This window comes from Oratosquilla oratoria, chromosome 14, assembly GCF_046742065.1.
Source record: "Oratosquilla oratoria isolate Oo_2021 chromosome 14, ASM4674206v1, whole genome shotgun sequence".
Taxonomy (NCBI): Eukaryota; Metazoa; Arthropoda; class Malacostraca; order Stomatopoda; family Squillidae; genus Oratosquilla; species Oratosquilla oratoria.
The window spans coordinates 33,222,149-33,240,400 of NC_134790.1; the positions used below are offsets into that span (position 1 = coordinate 33,222,149).

The 18,252-nt window shown below is 37.1% G+C and overlaps 7 non-coding genes across 7 annotated transcripts; all 7 read right to left on the minus strand.

Annotated features, from left to right (window-relative positions):
- Positions 1–723: 723 nt before the first annotated feature.
- TRNAP-UGG (transfer RNA proline (anticodon UGG)) lies at positions 724–795 on the minus strand. Its single transcript has one exon. It is a non-coding gene; the product is annotated as a tRNA-Pro (tRNA).
- A 3,630-nt stretch (positions 796–4,425) lies between these two features.
- TRNAP-AGG (transfer RNA proline (anticodon AGG)) lies at positions 4,426–4,497 on the minus strand. Its single transcript has one exon. It is a non-coding gene; the product is annotated as a tRNA-Pro (tRNA).
- Positions 4,498–5,527: 1,030 nt separating this feature from the next.
- On the minus strand, positions 5,528–5,599 carry TRNAP-UGG (transfer RNA proline (anticodon UGG)). The gene has a single exon. It is a non-coding gene; the product is annotated as a tRNA-Pro (tRNA).
- Positions 5,600–9,458: 3,859 nt separating this feature from the next.
- TRNAP-AGG (transfer RNA proline (anticodon AGG)) lies at positions 9,459–9,530 on the minus strand. Its single transcript has one exon. It is a non-coding gene; the product is annotated as a tRNA-Pro (tRNA).
- A 1,025-nt stretch (positions 9,531–10,555) lies between these two features.
- On the minus strand, positions 10,556–10,627 carry TRNAP-UGG (transfer RNA proline (anticodon UGG)). The gene has a single exon. It is a non-coding gene; the product is annotated as a tRNA-Pro (tRNA).
- A 3,440-nt stretch (positions 10,628–14,067) lies between these two features.
- TRNAP-AGG (transfer RNA proline (anticodon AGG)) lies at positions 14,068–14,139 on the minus strand. The gene has a single exon. It is a non-coding gene; the product is annotated as a tRNA-Pro (tRNA).
- A 1,601-nt stretch (positions 14,140–15,740) lies between these two features.
- On the minus strand, positions 15,741–15,812 carry TRNAP-UGG (transfer RNA proline (anticodon UGG)). The gene has a single exon. It is a non-coding gene; the product is annotated as a tRNA-Pro (tRNA).
- Between the last annotated feature and the right edge of the window lie 2,440 nt (positions 15,813–18,252).

Genomic DNA, 18,252 nt, shown 5'->3' on the forward strand with positions numbered 1-18,252 from the left:
ATATCGCATGCTTGTAGGTATTAATTAGTGTTGCGCTGATGCACGCGCGCGCTGTGAACATAAGAACATAAGAATAAAGGAGACTACAAGAGACCATAAGGCCTACACTAGGCAGTTCCGTATCCATCACCACCTGTCATCCCTATCCATAAAGTTGTCTAATCGTTTTTTTAAACAACTGGTAGTTTCAGCGCTTACTACATGGTTACTAAGTTTATTCCATTCATCGACCACCCTATTAGTAAACCAATTCTTGCCTATTTCCTTCTTAAATCTAAATTTGTCCAGTTTATACCCATTACTGCGAGTCCTGCCCTGTTGTTTTATTATGATGACCTTGTTTGCATCACCCTTGTTAAAGCCTTGAACACTTACTTAACCTTGGTTGCAAGCACCACCGGAGGGCACCGAAATACATTTCAGCTGCTGAAAAAGTCTGTGTACATGTTTACGGGGGTTTGTAGATAAAGTATATAACAATGAAGAAATTAGTTTTATCTGATATGAAAATTATTATCTTCTCAGTTACTTAAAATTCCCCGTGTCCTGTGTCACTCTTATTGAGTGAGGATGTTCACTGTAAATTTTTATGACCCAAAGTACGGATATGGAGAAGTTGTTTCCTGATTTTTGAATAATCATTAATTGTTCTTATTTTATCACTGGTTCATTATGAGCACATTAAAGTCTCCTGGTACTTAAAGAATTTTCCCAAAAAACACTGGGCCTGACCGGGATTTGAACCCGGGACCTCTCGCACCCAAAGCGAGAATCATACCCCTAGACCATCAGGCCAAGGTTATAAGTACGGTGTAGAGATAAGTACAATATGTAACTTTTGTTATGTAAGAGTCTTGAGGGCTATAAATGACTAGAGAAGAGAATCTGTCTTCTTAATCTGAGTACAGTGCAATGGCTTCATGATGTAGGTCGTATGGGAGTTTGCAATATTTTTTAGCTATTTGAATTCTGTCCTTAATTTGGCCTTCTCCATTCTCCCTCCGGTTCTCTCCGACTACTCACTCAAATCCACACAATTGGTCCTCCCTGTGTTCCTTTCCTGCGCTCTTATCAGAGCACGCTCTCTTCACATTTACCTCACACACTCTTATACACCAAGATACGCTGTTCCTATAACAAATTCATTACAATGGAGGATACAATGTACCTCAACACTCACCACATAAATTCTTTGAAAATGAGATCTCTCTGTCATATCTATCCTTTTATCTATTGTATTTCTAGCTTGTATTTTAATATTATCAAAAAAATTAAGCTTCGCTTATTTGGATGACTTTAGATCACGAGGGTTTCTTTCCTGAATGAGAAGAGCAACTCCAAACTTGATATATCATATATATATATATATATATATCTATATATATATATATATATATATATATATATATATGTATATATATATCTATATATATATATATATATATATATATATTATATGTATATATATATATATATATATATATATATATATATATATATATATATATATTGTATTTGTCTATGTGAAATAGGCAGAGTAAACTAGAAATTCATATCCGACCATGATTTGTAGGAAAAGCCTAAATACTATAGCATTATATATCTTTCTCTTCTCTCTCTGTATGTAATTCACCGCTGTCTTGAATCACGAGTTATACTCGTGATCGACAACTATTACCCTCCCGAATGAGAGTTCAAGAGCTCATACATACCCCGATCTATGGGTAATGTACATGTACAACTTTTTGCCCACTAGAAATGGAGTGCCGGCTCGCTGTCAGCTTGAGTTTCGTGGGATGCCGAATAAGACGAAAATTCTCAACAGTGCAAGGAAAACAAGAGGCCTGGGTTGTATTGAGTGAGAGGGGGAGCACTTGTGGTTGCTCAAAATGATCTCTGTGCAGTGTTGAAAGTGTCTATAGTGAGAAAATGCAAGGGAATTCAGGCGGATCAGGGGAAAACGGTGACAATTTTGATTCGAATGTTGACATAAACGCAGAGCGCTCTGGAGGCGCTATACCGAAACTAAATGTAAATAGAGGCTTTGAGACCCCAAGGTTAAACGTGAAAATGAAAAGATGAAAAACAATGATACTACTAGTAGTGAGAATAATAAAAAAAAAGAGGTAAATCACAAAATACAGGCAATGTCTGAAGGAATTGAAGAAAACTTAGCTGAGAAAAATTTGCAGACGATTAAAAATGCTATGAAAACAGAGAAAACGAAGAGATGATTTTTAAAGAAATAATACTCAACAGATGCAGGAAAATGCAAAGGATACAATTATTCAAGTAATCAAAGAAAAAGCAAATTGGGTCATATATACAGTGGATAGAAATAAGTGTAGTGTAGTATATGGACTAAAGAAAAAACATGGTTTGGTTAAGTACTTGAGAGAAAAAGAAGAAAAACAAATGGCAAAAACAATTCTAAAAGAAGTACAAGACGATGACCATAAAGTAGAAAAAAATATAGGAAGTATATAGGATAGGACAATATTTTAAAGAAAGAAATCGACATTTAAAGATAAAACTAAGATCACAAATGGTAGCAGAAAACTTATTTGCAAAATCAGGTAAGTTAGCAAAGAGTGACCATTATAACAATTTATAAAAATAGAAACGAATGATGAGGAATTAGGAAACACTAAGAGATGAAGCTTAAAAAAAAAAAAAAAAAAAAAAAACGGAGAACGAAAACAAGAAGATCTATTGGAGAGTCTTAGACATAAGGCCGAGAAAATGGTGCACCAAGGTAAGCGAAACGAAAAGAAAAGAAAACGGGAAGTAGAAGAAATTTAGATGGCCTATACTAATATCGACGGATTAATCTCAGGATTGAATAAACTAAATGATTACCTGTCAGATGAAAAAACAGACATAATGGGAATTATGGAGACGAAATTAAGGGGTTCACTATCACCAAATATATAATTACTGGATTAAAAACAGAAATGAGAAACAGGGCGGAGGAATTATGTTTTTGGCCAAGAAAAACTTCAATGTGACGAAGGTTACAGAGGGGAAAAACAGTGTGGAAATGATCATGATAAAAGTTGAAGACAGAGACATGAGAAGTAGAAATTTTGTGGTGATTTATGTGCCCCCAAAAGCGGGCGTTTGGAAAGAGGGTGAGTATGCAAAAATGTTAGAAGATACAAGGTATCCATAAAACGAGATGCTGAAGGATGGAGGTAGCCTGGTGCTAATGGAAATTTTAACTGCAAAGAAATCTGTTGGGAAGAGATGACAGTGAAAGGCGGAGATCTATGGGGAAATGTATTATTTGACATGACTATAGAACATACAATGACACAATGGGTAAAAGAAAATACCAGATATAGAAGTAATGAAGAACCGTCGAGACTAGATTTTATATTTACAACATAAGCTGAAATTGTGAATAGAATTGAATGCAGGAAACTTGTATTTTTATTCACTTTTGTAACCGTAAATTTGTGCTTTCTTCACATGTTAACGCCATCTCATTGTATCTTGGTCCTATAACCAATTCGTCATACCAAACCCCGTAATATGCCTTTACGAAGGCTTGTTTAATCCTTTGAAAATACATATTCTATGTCTTGCATTTCTAGTTGATGCAAAGGAAGAAGTTCCAATGTTCTGATTTTAAAGGGAAAGTGATTAAAATAAAAGAAGCGTCTGTAAGATGGATATCTTCAGACTCCACCCTGTTGAGCACTGAGTGAGGCGAATCTCTCCAATCGTGAGATGTGTCGTCCATACTCGAATCAACATCTTGATCATGGTACTGAACGATCAATTTCGTATAAACTGTTTGTCAATAGCTTGTGAGTTTTGTATCGCTTGCACTGTATGGTGTATTGAGAAGCGTGCTGGTTTCGCACTCGCTTAGTTGTGAATTCAAATCCCGCACTTCTCTCCGATTGCCAGCAATGACTGTAACCTACCTCAACAGTCTCTAAAGCGCATAATAGTGCAAAGATGACGGCTTCAATCGCAGCTGCGAGCCTGGCATATGCTCCTTATCTGTTCCAGTCATCTGTGCCGTTATATTAGCTCTTTTTGTGTAGGGGTGTTTAGTAATCACGAAACACGTAGAGAAAAAATTGATGTCGATTGCATGCAACTACCAACTATTGTGTGCTTATGTGCATGCTTGTATGCAAAGTGTATGTGTACAAGCATGCAAGCATAGTTGTGTGGGCTCAAACATAAAACATACATCCTTTACATGCACTTCCGCTTGCTCCGTTACAGTCGCGACTTTCACTCTTACTAGGTGACGATGTTCACTGACGAATTTTATAATCCCAAGTGCACATATGGGTCAGCTGTTTATTCATTTTGGAGGGGCATGAAGTGTTCTTTTTATCACTTGGCTCTTTTGAGCACCATGAATGAATGTAGTTGTTATTAGAGGAATTTCTTTTAGAAAACACTGGGCCTGACCGGGATTTGAACCCGGGACCTCTCGCACCCTAAGCGAGAATCATACCCCTAGACCATCAGGCCAAGTTATCAAGTTGATATAGTATTATGTAGATAATATAACTCTTTTGAGACTTGTAGAAAAGTGCTAGGAAGAGGAGACTTGCAGAACCTACCAGTGGAAAAAAAGAGTGATAGTACTAGTTGACCTTTGGAAAGGGAATTTGGACTGAAACGTTTGAAACGTTTTAGAATCTATTATTGCATCGTTTTTCAAGGATGGGAGACAAATATCTTGAATTTTGGAATAAAGTGACTATTAGAATAGGAAAACAAAAGAAGCAGATATATATTGCCCTGGCGAAGTGAACGAAGCTGGAGACAATCAGCTGAAAAAGATATATTGATAAGATAAAAAGATTTGTAGTCGACCTTGTTCAGTACTGACTGAGGCGAATCATTCCAAATACGGGATACTCCATATTCGGTCGAGTGAACAAAAATTCTAAAACCAGCAGCTCAAGTGTAGTTGGAGCATCATGAACATGGTACAGAACACTTAATTCCATATAATCTGTTTTCTCAATCGCGTAGATCTGTGTCCTGCCCGATCTTCCTGGCCGTACATTCTTATTTACATATAAATAATAGGCATCTAGGAATGGATGCAGAGACTGCATGAAAGGGTCATTGTGCCTACGACTATATGCTGCGGATGTTTGGAACTTAAAAGAGTCAGAAACAAATTTAGATATGTTTGAGATTAAGGGCTACAAGGTTGGATAGAGTGAGAAATGAGGAGGTGAGGAGGAGAGCGTGGTTGGAAAGGATGCTGGTAGATAGGACATATGAAAGAGTATTTGGATGGTTTGGACACCTGGAAAGAATGAGCGAAGAAAAAAAGATAGCAAAAGAGGTGTGGAAATCGGAGGTAGATGGAGTGAACTTGAGGGGACGACTGAGGATGAGATGGATGGTGGGATGAAAAGAACTTTGAGTAAGAGGGGATTGCCTGTTGAGCAAGGAAGAGAGAAGACAAAGGATAGGGGTGATCGGAGGATGATTGTGTATGGATGAGTCTCCTGGTGCTTGCAGGATTTTCCCAGAAAACACTGGGCCTGACCGGGATTTGAACCCGGGACCTCTCGCACCCAAAGCGAGAATCATACCCCTAGACCATCAGGCCAAGGTTACAGATACTGTGTAGAGATAGGTACAAAATGTAACTTGTGTAATGTTAGAGTCCTGAGGGCTATAAATGACTAGAAAAGAGATTCTCTATCTTCTTAATCTGAATACAGTGCAATGGCTTCATGAACGTAGGTCATATGGGAGTTTGTAATACTTTTAGCAATTTGAATTCATTCCTTAATTTGGCCTTCTCCATTCTCCCTCCGGTTCTCTCCGAGTAGTCACTCAAACCCACACAATTGGTCTTCCCTGTGTTCCTTTCCTGCGTTCTTATCACAGCACGCATTTGCCTCACCTACTCTTATACAGCAAGATACGCTGTTCCTATAACAAATTCATTACACTGGAGGATACAATGTACCTGAACAGTCACCACATAAATTCTTTTATCTATTATATTTCTAGCTTATATTTTAATATTATTAAAAAAAAATTAGGCCTCGCTTATTCGGATGACTTTAGATCCCGAGGGTTTCTTTCCTGAATGAGATGAGCAACTCCAAACTTGATATATCATATGTATATATATGTATATATATATATATATATATATATATATATATATATTTATATATATATATATATATATACATGTATATATATATATATATATATATATATATATATATATATATATATATATGTATATATGCAAGGTTGACCACGAAGAAAACTATTAAAGCAGAGCGCTTTCGTGTATTCACATCTTCAGTGCAAATAATACACATCTATTATTTGCACTGAAGATGTGAATACACGAAAGCGCTCTGCTTTAATAGTTTTTCTTCGTGGATAACATTGCGTTTTCAAGAACACACGCTCCCAGTGTTTTTCCTGCATATATATATATATATATATATATATATATATATATATATTGTGTGTGTGTGTTATGTTATATATATATATATATATATATATATATATATAAATATATATATATATAGTATTTATCTATGTGAAATAGGCAGAGTAAACTAGAAATTCATATCTGAGCATGATTTGTAGGAAAAGCCTAAATACTATTGCATTATATATCTTTCTCTTCTCTCTCTGTATGTAATTCACCGCTGTCTTAAATCACGAGTTATACTTGTGATCGACAATTATTACCCTCCCGAATGAGAGTTCAAGAGCTCATACATAGCCCGATCTATGGGTAATGTACATGTACAACTTTTTGCCCACTAGAAATGGAGTGTCGGCTCGATGTCAGCTTGATTTCCGTGGGATGCCGAATAAGACGAAAATTCTCAACAGTGCAAGGAAAACAAGAGGCCTGGGTTGTATTGAGTGGGAAGGGGAGCACTTGTGGCTGTTCAAAATGATCTCTGTGCAGTGTTGAAAGTGTCTATAGTGAGAAAGTTCAAGGGAGTCTAGGCGGATCAGGGGAAAACGGTGACAATTTTGATTCGAATGTTGACATAAACGCAAAGCGCTCTGGAGGCGCTATATCGAAACTAAATGTAGATAGAGGCTTTGAGACACCAAGGTTAAACGTGAAAATGAAAAGATGAAAAACAATGATACTTCCAATAGTGAAAAAAAGAAGAGATAAATCACAAACTACAGGCAATGTCTGAAGGAATTGAAGAAAACTTAACTAAAAAAAAATTTGCAGATGATTAGAAAATACAATGAAAACAGAGAAAACGAAGAGATGGTTTTTAAAGAAATAATACAAGAACAGATGCAGGAAAATGCAAAGGATACAATTATTCAAGTAATCAAAGAAAAAGCAAAATGGGTCATATACACAGTGGATAGAAAAAAGTGTAGTGTAGTATATGGACTAAAGGAAAAACATGGTTTGGTTAAGTACTTGAGAGAAAAAGAAAAAAAAAATGGCAAAAATAAATTCTAAAAGAAGTACAAGACGATGACCATAAAGTAGAAAAAATATAGGAAGTATATAGAGTGGGAGAATATTCTATAGAAAAAAATCGACCTTTAAAGATAAAACTAAGATCACAAATGGTAGCAGAAGACGTACTGGCAAAATCAGATAAGTTAGCAAAGAATGACCATTACAACAATATATTAATAAAAAGAGAAACGAATGATGAGGAAATAGAAGACACTAAGAGATGAAGCTAGAAAAAAAAAAAAAAAACGAAGACTGAAAACAAGGAGATCTATCGGAGAGTCTTAGACATGAGGCTGAGAAAATGGTGCACCAAGGTAAGCGAAACGAAAAGAAAAGAAAACGGGAAGTAGAAGAAAAGTAAAATGGTCTATACTAATATCGACGGATTAATCTCTGGATTGAATAAACTAAATGATTACCTGTCAGAAGAAAAACCAGACATAATGGGAATTGTGGAGACGAAATTAAGGGGTTCACTATCACCAAATATATAATTACTGGATTGAAAACAGAAATAAGGAACAGGGCGGAGGAATTATGTTTTTGGCCAAGAAAAACTTCAATGTGACGAAGGTTACAGAGGGTAAAAACAGTTTGGAAATGATCATGATAAAAGATGAAGACAGAGACATGAGAAGTAGAAAGTTTGTGGTGATTTATGTGCCCCAAAATGCGGGCGTTTAGAAAGAGGGCGAGCATGCAAAAATATTAGAAGATACAAGGCATCCATAAAACGAGATGCTGAAGGATGGAGGTAACCTAGTGCTTATGGGAAATTTTAACTACAAAGCAATCTGTTGTGAAGAGATGACAGTGAAAGGCGGAGATCTATGGGGAAATGTATTATTTGACATCACTATAGAACATACAATGACACAATGGGCAAAAGAAAATACCAGATATAGAAGTAATAAAGAACCGTCGAGACTAGATTTTATATTTACAACATAAGCTGAAATTGTGAATAAAATTGAATACAAGACACTTGTGTTTTTATTCACTTCTGCAACCGTAACTTTGTGCTTTCTTCACATGTTAACGCCATCTCATTGTATCTTGGTCCTATAACTAATTCGTCATACCAAACCCCGTAATATGCCTCTACAAAGGCTTGTTTAGTTCCTTGAAAATACATATTCTATGTCTTGCATTTCTAGTTGATGCAAAGGAAGAAGTTCCAATGTTCTGTGTTTATAAGGAAAAGTGATTAAAATAAAAGAAGCGTCGATAAGATGGATATCTTTAGACTCCACCCTGTTGAGCACTGAGTGAGGCGAATCTCTCCAACCGTGAGATGCGTGGTCCATACGCGAGTCAACCTTTTAGTCACGGTACTGAACAATCAATTTCGTATAAACTGTTTGTCAATAGCTTGTGAGTTTTGTATCGCTTGCACTGTATGGTGTATTGAGAAGCGTGCTGGTTTCGCACTCGCTTAGTTGTGAATTCAAACCCCGCACTTATCTCCGATTGCCAGCAATGACTGTAACCTACCCCAACAGTCTCTAAAACGCATAATAGTGCAAAGATGACGGCTTCAATTGCAGCTGCGAGCCTGGCATATGCTCCTTATCTGTTCCAGTCATCTGCGCCGTTATATTAGCTCTTTTTGTGTAGGGGTGTTTAGTAATCACGCCACGTGTAGAGAAAAAATTGATGTCGATTGCATGCAACTACCGACTAATGTGTTCTTGTATGTATGTTTGTATGCAAACTGTATGTGTACAAGCATGCAAGCATAGTTGTGTGGGCTCAAACATAAAACATGCATCCTTTACATGCACTTCCGCATGCTCCGTTACAGTCGCGACTTTCACTCTTACTAGGTGACGATGTTCACTGACGAATTTTATAATCCCAAGTGCACATATGGGTCAGCTGTTTATTCATTTCGGAAGGGCATGAAGTGTTCTTTTTATCACTTGGCTCTTTTGAGCACCATGAATGAATGTAGTTGTTATTAGAGGAATTTCATTTAGAAAACACTGGGCCTGACCGGGATTTGAACCCGGGACCTCTCGCACCCTAAGCGAGAATCATACCCCTAGACCATCAGGCCAAGTTATAAGCATTTTATATTTTAGGTAAAATATATAACTTGAGACTTGTAGAAAAGTGCTAGGAAGAGGAGACTTGCAGAACCTACCAGTGGAAAAAAAGAGTGATAGTAGTAGTTGACCTTTGGAAAGGGAATTTGGACTGAAACGTTTGAAACGTTTTAGAATCTATTATTGCATCGTATTTCAAGGATGGGAGGCAAATATCTTGAATTTTGGAATAAAGTGACTATTAGAATAGGAAAACAAAGGAACTAGATATATATTGCCCTGGCGAAGTGAACGAAGCTGGAGACAATCAGCTGAAAAAGATATATTGATAAGATAAAAAGATTTGTAGTCGACCTTGTTCAGTACTGACTGAGGCGAATCATTCCAAATACGGGATACTCCATATTCGGTCAAGTGAACAAAAATTCTAAAACCAGCAGCTCAAGTGTAGTTGGAGCATCATGAACATGGTACAGAACACTTAATTCCATATAATCTGTTTTCTAAATCGCGTAGATCTGTGTCCTGCCCGATCTTCCTGGCCGCACATTCTTATTTACATATAAATAATTGGCATCTAGGAATGGATGCAGAGATTGCATGAAGGGGCCATTGTGCCTACGACTATATGCTGCGGATGTTTGGAACTTAAAAGAGTCAGAAACAAATTTAGATATGTTTGAGATTAAGGGCTACAAGGTTGGATAGAGTGAGAAATGAGGAGGTGAGGAGGAGAGCGTGGTTGGAAAGGATGCTGGTAGATAGGACATATGAAAGAGTATTTGGATGGTTTGGACACCTGGAAAGAATGAGCGAAGAAAAAAAGATAGCAAAAGAGGTGTGGAAATCGGAGGTAGATGGAGTGAACTTGAGGGGACGACTGAGGATGAGATGGATGGTGGGATGAAAAGAACTTTGAGTAAGAGGGGATTGCCTGTTGATCAAGGAAGAGAGGAGACAAAGGATAGGTGTGATCGGAGGATGATTGTGTATGGATGAGTCTCCTGGTGCTTGCAGGATTTTCCCAGAAAATACTGGGCCTGACCGGGATTTGAACCCGGGACCTCTCGCACCCAAAGCGAGAATCATACCCCTAGACCATCAGGCCAAGGTTACAGTTGTAGTGTAGAGATAGGTACAAAATGTAACTTTTGTAATGTTAGAGTCCTGAGGGCTATAAATGACTAGAAAAGAAATTCTCTATCTTCTTAATCTGAATACAGTGCAAATGCTTCATGAATGTAGGTCATATGGGAGTTTGCAATACTTTTAGCTATTTGAATTCATTCCTTAATTTGGCCTTCTCCATTCTCTCTCCGATTCTCTCCGAGTACTCACTCAATGCCACACAATTGGTCTTCCCTGTGTTCCTTTCCTTCGTTCTTATCACAGCACGCATTTGCCTCACATACTCTTATACACCAAGATACGCTGATCCTATAACAAGTTCATTGCACTGGAGGATACAATGTACCTCAACAGTCACCACATAAATTCTTTGATCTATTTTATTTCTAGCTTATTTTTTAATGTTATAAAAAAAATAAGCTTAGCTTATTTGTATGTCTTTAGATCCCGAGGGTTTCTTTCCTGAATGAGATGAGCAACTCCAAACTTGATATATCATATATATATTGTATTTGTCTATGTAAAATAGGCAGAGTAAACTAGAAATTCATATTCGACCATGCTTTGTAGGAATAGCCTAAATACTATACCATTGTATATCTTTCTCTTCTCTCTGTATGTAATTCATCGCTGTCTTGAATCACGAGTTATACGCGTGATCGACAACTATTACCATCCCAAATGAGAGTTCAAGAGCTCATACATAGCCCGATGTGTGGGTAATGTACATGTACAACTTTTTGCCCACTAGAAATGGAGTGCCGGCTCGATGTCAGCTTGAGTTCCGTGGGCTGCCGAATAAGACGAAAATTCTCAACAGTGCAAGGAAAGCAAGAGGCCTGGGTTGTACTGAGTGGGAGGTGGAGCACTTGTGGTTGCCCAAAATGATCTCTGTGCAGTGTTGAAAGTGTCTAGTGAGAAAATGCAAGGGAATCCAGGCGGATCAGGGGAAAATGATGAAAATTTTGATTCGAATACTGACTTAAACACAGATCCCTAAGGAGGTGCTATACCGAAATTAAATGTAAATAGAGGTTTTGAGACCCCCAAGGTTAAACGTGAAAATGAAAAGATGAAAAAGAAAAAAAAAGAAAAATGATACTACTAGTAGTGAGAATAAAAAAAAAAAGTAAATCACAATATACAGGCAATGTCTGAAGGCATTGAAGAAAACTTAGCTGAGGAAAATTTGCAGATGATTAAAAATGCAATAAAAACAGAGAAAACGAAGAAGTAATTTTTAAAGAAATAATACAACAACAGATGCAGGAAAATGCAAAGGATACAATTATTCAAGTAATCAAAGAAAAAACAAAATGGGTCATATATACAGTGGATAGAAAAAGTGAAGTGTAGTATATGGACTAAAGGAAAAACATGGTTTGGTTAAGTACTTGAGAAAAAAAAAAAGGCAAAAACGATTCTAAAAAAAGTACAAGACGATAACCATGAAGTAGAAAAAAATATATAGGAAGTATATAGAATAGGACAATATTCTAAAGAAAGAAATCGACCTCTAAAGATAAAACTAAGATCACAAACGGCAGCAGAAGGCGTACTGGCAAAATCAGGTAAGTTAGCAAAGAGTGACCATTACAACAATATATTGATAAGAAGAGAAACGAATGATGAGAAAATAGAAGACACTAAGAACTGAAGCTAAAAAAAAAAAAAAAAAAAAACGGAGACCGAAAGCAATGAGTTCTATTGGAGAGTCTTAGACATGGGGCTGAGAAAATGGTGCACCAAGGTAAGCGAAACGAAAAGAAAAGAAAACGGGAAGTAGAAGAAAATTAAAATGGTCTATACTAATGTCGACGGATTAATTTAAGAATTGAATAAACTAAATGATTGCCTATCAGAAGAAATACCAGACATAATGGAAACTGTGGAGACGAAATTAAGGGGTTCACTATCACCAAATATATAATTACTGGATTAAAAACAGAAATAAGAAACAGGGCTGAGGATTCATGTTTTTGGCCAAGAAAAATTTACATGTGATGAAGGTTACAGAGGGCATAAACAGTGTTAAAATGATCATGATAAAAGTTGAAGACACCGACATGAAAAGTAGAATGTGGTGATTTATGTGCCCATGAAAAATGGGCTCTTGGAAAGAGAGCAAGCATTCAAAAATGTTGGAAGATACAAGGCATCCATAAAACGAGATGCCGAAGGATGGAGGTAACCTAGTGCTTATGGGAAATTTTAACTGCAAAGAAATCTGTTGGGAAGAGATGACAGTGAAAGGCGGAGATCTATGGGGAAATGTATTATTTGACATGACTATAGAACATACAATGAAACAATGGGTAAAAGAAAATACCAGATATAGAAGTAATGAAGAACCGTCGAGACTAGATTTTATATTTACAACATAAGCTGAAATTGTGAATAAAATTGAATACAAGACACTTGTGTTTTTATTCACTTTTGCAACCGTAACTTTGTGCTTTCTTCACATGTTAACGTCATCTCACTGTATCTTGGTCCTATAACTAATTCGTCATACCAAACCCCGTAATATGCCTCTATAAAGGCTTGTTAAATCCTTTGAAAATACATATTCTATGTCTTGCATTTCTAGTTGATGCAAAGGAAGAAGTTCCAATGTTCTGTGTTTATAAGGAAAAGTGATTAAAATAAAAGAAGCGTCTGTAAGATGGATATCTTCAGACTCCACCCTGTTGAGCACTGAGTGAGGTGAGTCTCTAATCGTGAGATGTGTAGTCCATACTCGAGTCAACATTTTGGTCACGGCACTGAACAATCAATTTCGTATAAACTGTTTGTCAATAGCTTGTGAGTTTTGTATCGCGTGCACTGCATGGTGTATTGAGAAGCGTGCTGGTCTCGCACTCGTTTAGTTGTGAATTCAAATCCCGCACTTCTCTCCGATTGCCAGCAATGACTGTAACCTACCCCAACAGTCCCCTAAAGCAAATAATACTGCAAAGATGACGGCTTCAACCGCAGCTGCGAGCCTGGCATATGCTCCTTATCTGTTCCAGTCATCTGCGCCGTTATATTAGCTCTTTTTGTGTAGGGGTGTTTAGTAATCACGCCACGCGTAGAGAAAAAATTGATGTCGATTGCATGCAACTACCAACTATTGTGTGCTTATGTGCATGCTTGTATGCAAACTGTATGTGTACAAACATGCAAGCATAGTTGTGTAGGCTCAAACATAAAACATACATCCTTTACATGCACTTCCGCTTGCTCCGTTACAGTCGCGACTTTCACTCTTACTAGGTGACGATGTTCACTGACGAACTTTATAATCGCAAGTGTACATATGGGTCAGCTGTTTATTCATATTGGAGGGGCATGAAGTGTTCTTTTTTATCACTTGGCTCTTTTGAGCACCATGAATGAATGTAGTTGTTATTAGAGGAATTTCTTTTAGAAAACACTGGGCCTGACCGGGATTTGAACCCGGGACCTCTCGCACCCTAAGCGAGAATCATACCCCTAGACCATCAGGCCAAGTTATAAGAAATTTATACTTTTAGGTAGATTATATAACTCTTTTGAGACTTGTAGAAAAGTGCTAGGAAGAGGAGACTTGCAGAACCTACCAGTGGAAAAAAAGAGTGATAGTACTAGTTGACCTTTGGAAAGGGCATTTGGACTGAAACGTTTGAAACGTTTTAGAATCTATTATTGCATCGTTTTTCAAGGATGGGAGGCAAATATCTTGAATTTTGGAATAAAGTGACTATTAGAATAGGAAAACTAAAGAACCAGATATATATTGCCCTCGCGAAGTGAACGAAGCTGGAGACAATCAGCTGAAAAAGATATATTGATAAGATAAAAAGATTTGTAGTCGACCTTGTTCAGTACTGACTGAGGCGAATCATTCCAAATACGGGATACTCCATATTCGGTCGAGTGAACAAAAATTCTAAAACCAGCAGCTCAAGTGTAGTTGGAGCATCATGAACATGGTACAGAACACTTAATTCCATATAATCTGTTTTCTAAATCGCGTAGATCTGTGTCCTGCCCGATCTTCCTGGCCGCACATTCTTATTTACATATAAATAATTGGCATCTAGGAATGGATGCAGAGATTGCATGAAGGGGCCATTGTGCCTACGACTATATGCTGCGGATGTTTGGAACTTAAAAGAGTCAGAAACAAATTTAGATATGTTTGAGATGAAAGGCTACAAGATTGGATAGAGTGAGAAATGAGGAGGTGAGGAGGAGAGCGTGTTTGGAAAGGATGCTGGTAGATAGGACTTATGAAAGAGTATTTCGATGGCTTGGACACATGGAAAGACTGAGCGAAGAAAACAAGATAGCAAAAGAGGTGTGGAAAGCAGAGGTGGATGGAGTGAGCTTGGGGGGACGACTGAGGATAAGATGTATGGTGTGATGAAAGGAACTTTGAGTAAGAAGGGATTGCCTGTTGAGCAAGGAAGAGAGAAGGCAAGGGATAGGGGTGATCGGAGGATGGTTGTGTATGGACGTTATTTTTATGTAGCTCGAAGGGTTTCTACCCGACTTCTCTATTTTCCACATAAGGGAACGGGTGAGGGGGGGTTTGATGCATAAGTAAAGCGGCCCTGTACTGGATGTGCCGGGCAGTGGGCAGGAGACAGGAATAACCCTTCATCCACAAGAAGCTAAGATAAGAGAGAAACAAGGGTGGTGGATGGGAGTGGGTGCGTGTCTTTGACTTGGTTGCCTATCTTATAAGGGAGAAGAAGCCTTTGGTATACAGATAGACATAGATAGGGATGAATAACATTTCCACTACACTACACTAGTGTTGCGCTGATGCACGCGCGCGCTGTGTACAGGTTTGCGGAGGTTTTTAGATAAAGTATATAACAATGAAGAAATTAGTTTTATCTGATATGAAAATGATTATCTTCTCAGTTACTTAAAATTCCTCGTGTCCTGTGTCACTCTTATTGAGTGAGGACGTTCACTGTAAATTTTTATGACCCAAAGTACGGATATGGATAAGTTGTTTCTTCATTTCGAATAAGTATCAAGTGTTCTTATTTTATCACTGCTTCATTATGAGCAAATTAAAGTCTCCTGGTGCTTGCAGGATTTTCCCAGAAAACAATGGGCCTGACCGGGATTTGAACCCGGGACCTCTCGCACCCAAAGCGAGAATCATACCCCTAGACCATCAGGCCAAGGTTACAGTTGTAATGTAGAGATAGGTACAAAATGTAACTTTTGTAATGTTAGAGTCTTGAGGGCTATAAATGACTAGAAAAGAGAATCTCTATCTTCTTAATCTGTATACAGTGAAATGGCTTCATGAATGTAGGTCATATGGGAGTTTGCAATACTTTTAGCTATTTGAATTCTGTTCTTAATTTAGCCTTCTCCATTCTCCCTCCGGTTCTCTCCGAGTACTCACTCAAACCCACACAATTGGTCTTCCCTATGTTCCTTTCCTGCGTTCTTATCACAGCACGCATTTGCCTCACATACTCTTATACACCAAGATACGCTGATCCTATAACAAATTCATTACACTGGAGGATACAATGTACTTCAACAGTCACCACATAAATTCTTATATCTATTTTATTTCTAGCTTATATTTTAATGTTATTTAAAAAATTAAGCTTCGCTTATTTGGATGATTTTAGATCCCAAGGGTTTTCTTTCCTGAATGAGATGAGCAACTCCAAACTTGATATATCATATATGTATATGTATATATATATATATATATATATATATATATATATATATATATATATATTGTATTTGTCTATGTGAAATCGGCAGAGTAAACTAGAAATTCATATCCGACCATGATTCGTAGGAAAAGCCTAAATAATATGGCATTATATATCTTTCTCTTCTCTCTCTGTATGTAATTCACCGTTGTCTTGAATCACGAGTTATACTCGTAATCGACAATTATTACCCTCCCGAATGAGAGTTCAAGAGCTCATACATAGCCCGATGTATGGGTAATGTACATGTACAACTTTTTGCCCACTAGAAATGGAGTGCCGGCTCGCTGTTAGCTTGAGTTCCGTGGGATGCCGAACAAGACGAAAAATCTCAACAGTACAAGGAAAGCAAGAGGCCTGGGTTGTATTGAGTGGGAGGGCGAACACTTGTTATTGCCCAAAATTATCTTTGTGCAGTGTTGAAAGTGTTTATAGTGAGAAAATGCAAGGGAATCCAGGTGGATCTAGGGAAAAATGTGACAGTTTTGATTTGAATGTTGACATAAACACAGAGCCCTCAGGAGGTGCTATAATAAAACTAAATGTAAATGGAGGCTTTGAGACCCCCAAGATTAAATTTGAAAATAAAAAGATGAAAAACAATGATGCTACTAATAGTGAGATTTAAAAAAAGAGGCAAATCACAAAATACAGGCAATGTCTGATAGAATTGTAAAAAACTTAGGTGAGGAAAGTTTGCAGAAGATAAATAAATGGAATGAAAACAGAGAAAACGAAGAGATAATTCTTAAAGAAAAAGTACAACAACAGATGCAGGAAAATGCAATTATTCAAGTAATCAAAGAAAAAGCAAATTGGGTCAGAGATACAATGGATAGAAAAAAAAAGTATATTGTAGTATATGGACTAAAGGAAAAACATGGTTTGGTTAAGATCTTGAAAGGAAAATTAGAAAAGAAAATGACAAAAAGAATTCTAAAGTACAATACAATGACCAAAAAGTAGAAAAGAAATAGAAATATATAGAATGGGGCAATATTCTAAAGGAAAAAATCGACCTCTAAAGATAAAACTAAGATCACAAATGGTAGCAGAAGACGTACTGGCAAAATCAGGTAAGTTAGCAAAGACTGAACATTACAATATTGTATTGATAAACAGAGAAACGAATGATGAGGAAGTAGATAGAAGACACTAAGATGAAGCTTGAAAAAAAAAAAAAAAACTGAGACTGCAAACAAGGAAATCTATTGGAGAGTGTTACACATGAGGCTGAGAAAATTTTACACCAAGGTAAGCGAAACGAAAAGAAAAGAAACTGGGGAGTAGAAGAAATTAAAATGGTCTATACTAATAGGGACGGATTAATCTCAGGATTGAATAAAATAAATGATTACATGTCAGAAGAGAAACCATATATAATGGAAATTGTGGAGACGAAATTAAGGGATCCACTGCCACCATATAGCGTTATATGAGTACATGGGCTATATAATTATTGGATTAAAAACAGAAATGAGAAACAGGGCGAAGGAATCATGTTTTTGGCCAATAAAATCTTAGATGTGACGAAGGTTACAGAGGGTAAAAACAGTGTGGAAATGATCATAATAAAAGTTGAAGACAGCGACATGAAAAGTAGAAAGTTTGTGGTGATTTATGTGTCCCAAAAACGGGCGCTTGGAAAGAGGGTGAGCATGCAAAAATGTTAGAAGATACAAGACATTCATTAAACGAGAAGCAGAAGGATGGAGGTAACCTAGTGCTTATGGGAAATTTTAACTGCAAAGAAATCTGTTGGGAAGAGATGACAGTGAAAGGCGGAGATCTATGGGGAAATGTATTATTTGACATGACTATAGAACATACAATGACACAATGGGTAAAAGAAAATACCAGATATAGAAGTAATGAAGAACCA